The sequence below is a fragment of the Polyodon spathula genome, chromosome 7 (genome assembly GCF_017654505.1).
Source record: "Polyodon spathula isolate WHYD16114869_AA chromosome 7, ASM1765450v1, whole genome shotgun sequence".
Classification (NCBI taxonomy): Eukaryota; Metazoa; Chordata; class Actinopteri; order Acipenseriformes; family Polyodontidae; genus Polyodon; species Polyodon spathula.
Genome location: NC_054540.1, coordinates 56,026,900 through 56,032,877, shown reverse-complemented (window position 1 = coordinate 56,032,877; position 5,978 = coordinate 56,026,900). Strand labels below are relative to the sequence as shown.

Here is a 5,978-nt window from a genome sequence, read left to right as displayed (position 1 = left end):
TCGTGCGTCATTTTCCGTTAACCAGGCCCGTTAGAGTCTTTCAATAATCGAGCTGAATAAAACAAAGAATAAGGGCCGACCATGCAGAGATGATGCAATGTTTCCACATTACCAGAGCCAGTGCAATTTCAGGTTGCAGACACTCAAGGTCGTACGACTTAGACAAAAAAGACGCAGTTAGAGGCAGTGTGGATGATGTCATTCTGACCGACGGAGACCACTGGCTTGAGACCGAAAATTGGGTCGCAGTCCGAAGTATAAACCATCCCTAAGGTTGAACACTGGTGCTAGTTCTCCAATTACACAACTGACTGATTAATCGCCCGTGGCCTGACCTTTCCCTTCGGTATGCGCTTTGGCTGTGTTTTATCAGTCGGATCTTTCTTCACAGAGGAGAAAGTACATCAAGGGTTTTTATTTCACTGTGTAAAATTGCTTTTTTTAATTTTAATTAATCACGCAGTTGTTCCTAATTTGTTATTCCTAGCTTAGAGCGGTTAGAGCTGGGGGACTGGGAGGCAGTGTTACCGAATTGTTAGAGCTAAGGAAATGGGAGTCAGGCAGTGTGGCTTAGTGATAAAGATGAGTGAATGCTACTAGTTCTTGAAAATTGGTAGACTATAAAGCAGTGTGATCTTGAGACTGAGAAACAGTGTGAGGTTGAAGGGTATTGCACACGCTGAAACAGTGTGTGGTTGAAGGGTATTGCACAGGCTGAAACAGTGTGAGGTTGAAGGGTATTGCACAGGCTGAAACAGTGTGAGGTTGAAGGGTATTGCACAGGCTGAAACAGTGTGAGGTTGAAGGGTATTGCACACCCTGAAGCAGTGTGAGGTTGAAGGGTATTGCACAGGCTGAAGCAGTGTGAGGTTGAAGGGTATTGCACACGCTGAGACAGTGTTGAGGTTGAGCAGTGTGAGGTTGAAGGGTATTGCACACGCTGAAGCAGTGTGAGGTTGAAGGGTATTGCACACGCTGAAGCAGTGTGAGGTTGAAGGGTATTGCACACGCTGAAACAGTGTGAGGTTGAAGGGTATTGCACACGCTGAAGCAGTGTGAGGTTGAAGGGTATTGCACAGCTGAAGCAGTGTGAGGTTGAAGGGTATTGCACACGCTGAAGCAGTGTGAGGTTGAAGGGTATTGCACAGGCTGAAACAGTGTGAGGTTGAAGGGTATTGCACAGGCTGAAGCAGTGTGAGGTTGAAGGGTATTGCACAGGCTGAAGCAGTGTGAGGTTGAAGGGTATTGCACACGCTGAAGCAGTGTGAGGTTGAAGGGTATTGCACACGCTGAAGCAGTGTGAGGTTGAAGGGTATTGCACACGCTGAAACAGTGTGAGGTTGAAGGGTATTGCACAGGCTGAAACAGTGTGAGGTTGAAGGGTATTGCACACGCTGAGACAGTGTGAGGTTGAAGGGTATTGCACACGCTGAGACAGTGTGAGGTTGAAGGGTATTGCACAGGCTGAAACAGTGTGAGGTTGAAGGGTATTGCACACGCTGAAACAGTGTGAGGTTGAAGGGTATTGCACACCCTGAAGCAGTGTGAGGTTGAAGAGAGACTGGAAGGCAGTGTGGCTTGGTGCTTAGATCTGAAAGGGGGTTAATAAAATTGAAATACAAAGTTTGATGTTCAAATATAATCAAAGCAAAAGTGAATAGATTTTCTCCATCCGTTGAGTCTAGATTTAAATGCGAAATATTTAAATCCAATAGGACTCTGTTGGGACAGCGTATAACGCCTGCCCCCGTGTGGGCACAGAGTGCAATTGCTGTACTGTAGTACAGTGCTCTATTTGTTTGTGAGTGATTGAGTTCTGCCCCATTCTAGCGGTTTTCCAAACGAAATACATTTTAAGCACGCCTATTGTAAAGAGAAAAAAAGTACAACAAAATGTTTGAGTTTAAAACGTAAATTCAATGTTTGTTTTGTAAAGCAAACAGAAAATGACCGTAGAGCACTTACATTGATAAAGAATGTAATTGTAATAATAGTAACAATCCACTATCTCCCCAAAACGAAATAAGAATTCCCGAAGACTCTTCAAATGACCCCACTCTCGAATTCGTCTCTGATAAACCCAGTCTCCTCAACTCCGGCTCGGTTTTTCTTACACTTCCGTTCAAGCAACGCGCATTGTAAGGCAGCTGGAATATGCACGGCGCATACATTACCCAAACATGATGTAAAATTAATTGCATTTAATTTGCATTTGCTAATAAATCTATTTCGCGTTAATTTAATGCATGGGTTGGTTAATCTCGCAGTCTCGCATAGCCTACACTATCGATGCAGAAATGTCAGACCCGGACGAATGAACGCGTTATAAATCACTGGAGTTTGGCTTGACTGGGTCGGTAGTATGTTTTGTTTTGGTACTGGATGGTTCTTGCATGGCGCGCATGGACGCATTTGGTACAGCTTTGGAGTTGCGTTATTTTTTATATTAACATGTTTTACAATTGTACCATGATCTTTACTGAATAAACCATTTATCTAAAATACAAAACACATTATTCTCTGTTATTGACACGACTTTAAGCCGCCGAAATAGCTCAGTTGGGAGAGCGTTAGACTGAAGATCTAAAGGTCCCTGGTTCGATCCCGGGTTTCGGCATTTTTATTTTCGGCCCCTCGCAAATATAGGACAACATCTTAATTCATGTCGCTGTTTTTTATCGATAGTGAAATTTTCATCAACACCAGCTGCCCCGTCAAATACCATCTCGGTAAGTGAAACAGAACGTGTGTGTGCGCGTGTGTATATATTCAACCGATCAACCTGGGTTTTTTTGTAATATATTTTAAATAATGCCAATCATTTACAACTTTCTTTAACACAGACTGAAAGCCGTTTTCTGTTGAAGTCCAGGGCTTGTACCTAGAGGGTCACTGATTCAAATCGCACCTGTGCCTGACTATCTGTGCATTTCATCTCCTTGTGCTCCCTCCTGTGGATGAGATGTTAAGTCAATGTCCCGTTGTGAGTGACTCTGCATACAGTGTAGTTTACACAGCCTACCTCTGTAAAGGATCCTCTTTTGCATGAGGATCAGCATTGATGATGCAAAGAAAGAACCGAGGACACGCCCTCGCCATGCTTAGAACCAATAAATTCAGGACTGGTGTGAGCTGCCGTTCCAGAACTAATTAATTGGCTAATTTATTATTAAAATGGTTCATTTCTTTTTAAGATGGTTAATTTATAAACCGTATGGTTGGGGCATTAAATGGCACCGTGCATGACCCCCTTACAGTCCTTACTGTCATACCACAGAGACGTCTGCGTAAATAAACAAACAGTCTTATTGGATGCTGATCCTTTTCCCTGAATATGACTACTTTAGTGTCTCACGTTTGCCATGAGTATAGCACATTCATGAAAAAGCTCAAATGAAACCTGTGAACCACAATCAACATCATTACCTACCTCAGGAACTCACCTCCAGGAGCTGAATTTAAACCACCGTCTTCAGGGAGGTGCGACCAGGGGATTTGCCCACTGCGCCACCTGCTCCCACAGGAAAGCCTTGTTCTACACTGACTATAAGGTAAATTAACCCAATTCTTTGAAAATGAAGGACAAACCAAGTTGGCAACATATCCTTTTATGGCAAACATTCATCAGAGTTGTGGAATGTATGGATTCCCCCAGGGCTCTGAGTTAGTCATTCTTTCCAAAATCTCCAGTTTTTACTTTCTCTATTGATAATAACCAAGCGTACAGTTATGATTCAGAAGAGGCCTATGAAAGGGTATTCTCTTGGGGGCCATTGGGTTTATTTGTCAACATTTCAGGGTGCCAGTTTCATCTCTTATAGTCATCCATCCTTTTAAGTGCTCGACATGATCCAATTGGCGACTTGTTGACCAATTACAGGGCAAGACAATTATGTAAACTTTTGCATTGAAATGTCAAAAACTGCATGCACCTGTATGAAAAACAGGATCACCCAATCAGCACCTGTGTGAAAAACAGGCTCATCCAATCAGCACCTGTGTGAAAAACAGGCTCATCCAATCAGCACCCGTGTGAAGCTTGGGTACATTTATTAATTTCTCTTTTTTGAATTTTTTTTTGTTATTTTAAAATACAGCTATAAAATGATTTAGTTCATTTCTAATTTCCAAAGCAAGTCAAAAAAAAAAAAAAAAAGTATTTGCAGTCCTTAAATTTGACAAGACTAGGAAACATTTGTTTACTTTCATCAATTTTTAATATCTATTATCTCTCCTCCAGTCATTGTTATCAAACACATACAAAAACTTTTCATTGGATTGTTTATTGCCTCGTTCAAAGACCTCTATATTATTTATAACATTGCTGTCTTTATTTACAATCTTCCACCTGCTCACATCTCGCACCTTCAGGGAAGTGGGTTTGAACCCCGCCCACCTCATTCTCTGACCGACGTCGTGACCCTGATCCGGGTGTAGGGGTGGGCAAGGGATCCCGAACACCTTGTGCCTCAGTCACTGCCCAACGGGACAGAATCAGGACTGACACCCCATCCCAATACACACACAAATAGACTTGTAATAATTACAAGCTCTTAGGGGAGAGAAAAAACATTTGGCAGTAACAGCTTAGTGGATTCTCCCCCGTTTCATGTGAATATAAAAACGAAAGAATAGATAAGGAAAGCAGCAACAGAATTCATTGCAAGCTGCTGTTAAAGCCACAACCAGATGCAGCCCCTAAGCGAGGGCTTTGTTCAAATCTTCAGGCTTGTGAATATCATCTGGCAATTAATTATCTTTAAAAAAAAAGTTAAAAAGGGATGGGTTTGGACTTGAAAAAATCCCCACAATTTTGGCTGTGATGCATTCTTTACATTTCCACCCTCACACACACACACACACGCACGCACACACACACACACACACACACTCACACACACCTGGCTGGCAGTGCATGGGGAACACGAGCACAGGTCATTTTCTCAAGTATCTTTTTAGTCTCATTCAAAGCATTTCTTTTTCTTCGATGTGTTAAATCTCTGTATAATGTCAGCGGTCCTACAGACTGGGATTCTCCCTTCTTAATAAAATACCCAACTGACTTCTCATCAGCACGGGACAAGTTTGCATTGAAGGCTGTCCATTAGTAGATGAACTCCTCACCCCTCACACACTGACCATGCGCGGTCTTCGGGGGTTCAAGCGATTTCTGAGGGACCCACCGATCCTGGGTACCCTGCCAGCTTACACCGTACCTGAGCCTGTAGACTTCACACCAACACCACTAGGGATCTGCTGGGTGCGTTTCTGATCAGGGATCAACACAGAGTTCCCCAGGTCCTTATAGTCTACATGTAGAATGCATTCGAGAAGCATTCATTTTATTTTAAGAAAAAGGACCACAATGCCTCAACTCTTGCTAGTCATATAGATCAGGGATTCTCACTGCAGGTTTATGAATATCACAATCCTCAAAAGAAGTCATTTTAACAAGAGAAATGGGCTGCATGTGTGGTGGCGAGAGGGGCAGACCAATGAACTGAAATAAGATGTGCTGCATGTGTGGTTGCGAGAGGGCTAAGCACCTCCTCGAACATCTCTCAGTCTCTCCTCTCTCCACACTTCTCCCGCAGCTCCTCCCAACCCCACTTCCCCCCCCCCCTCCCCCCCCCCCTTCCCCCCCCCTTCCCTTCCTCTCTCCTCACCCCCTCTCTCCTCCTCTCCCCTCTCTCGTCTCCGCTCACCTTCTCTCTCTCTCCTCTCTCTCTCCTCTCTTCTCGCTCTCTCTCCCTCCTCTCCTCTCTCCTCGTCACTCTCACTCCTCCTCTCCTCTGCTCCTCCTCTCTCTCCTGCTTCTCCGTCTCCTCCTCTCTCTCCCCTCTCTCCTCGCCCTCTCCTCTCCCCCCTCGTCACCTCCGTCATCTCTCTCCTCCTCACCCCGTCCTCTCCCATCCCTCCGCCTCCACTCTCTCTCTCTCTCTCTCTCTCTCTCTCTCTCTCTCTCTCTCTCTCTCTCT

At 44.2% G+C, this 5,978-nt stretch overlaps 1 non-coding gene across 1 annotated transcript; it reads left to right on the top strand.

The window, feature by feature from the left end:
- Positions 1 to 2,544: 2,544 nt before the first annotated feature.
- trnaf-gaa lies at positions 2,545 to 2,617 on the top strand. Its single transcript has one exon. It is a non-coding gene; the product is annotated as a tRNA-Phe (tRNA).
- The last annotated feature ends 3,361 nt before the right edge of the window (positions 2,618 to 5,978 follow it).